Here is a 448-nt window from a genome sequence, read left to right on the forward strand (position 1 = left end):
CTACCGCCTGGTGGAGCTCGAGCCGCGCTCCGGCTGCTACATCCTGGTGAACGCGCTGGAGCCGGTGGAGGAGGACGCCGAGCTGCGCGGCGACCAGGGCACGCCCACGTCCGGCCTGCTCATGGTGGTGCTGGGGCTCATCTTCATGAAGGGCAACGCCGTCAAGGAGAGCGAGGTCTGGGACTTCCTGCGGCGCCTGGGCGTGCACCCCACGCGGAAGCACCTGGTGTTCGGGGACCCCAAGAAGCTCATCACCGAGGACTTCGTGCGGCAGCGGTACCTGGACTACCGGCGGGTGCCCCACACCGACCCCGTGGACTACGAGCTGCAGTGGGGCCCGCGCACCAGCCTGGAGACGAGCAAGATGAAGGTGCTCAAGTTCGTGGCCAAGGTCCACAACCAGGACCCCCGGGACTGGCCGGGGCAGGACCGCGAGGGGGGGGGGGGG

The sequence above is a fragment of the Tupaia chinensis genome, unplaced genomic scaffold, assembly GCF_000334495.1.
Source record: "Tupaia chinensis unplaced genomic scaffold, TupChi_1.0 Scaffold144682_1, whole genome shotgun sequence".
In the NCBI taxonomy this organism is placed as follows: domain Eukaryota; kingdom Metazoa; phylum Chordata; class Mammalia; order Scandentia; family Tupaiidae; genus Tupaia; species Tupaia belangeri.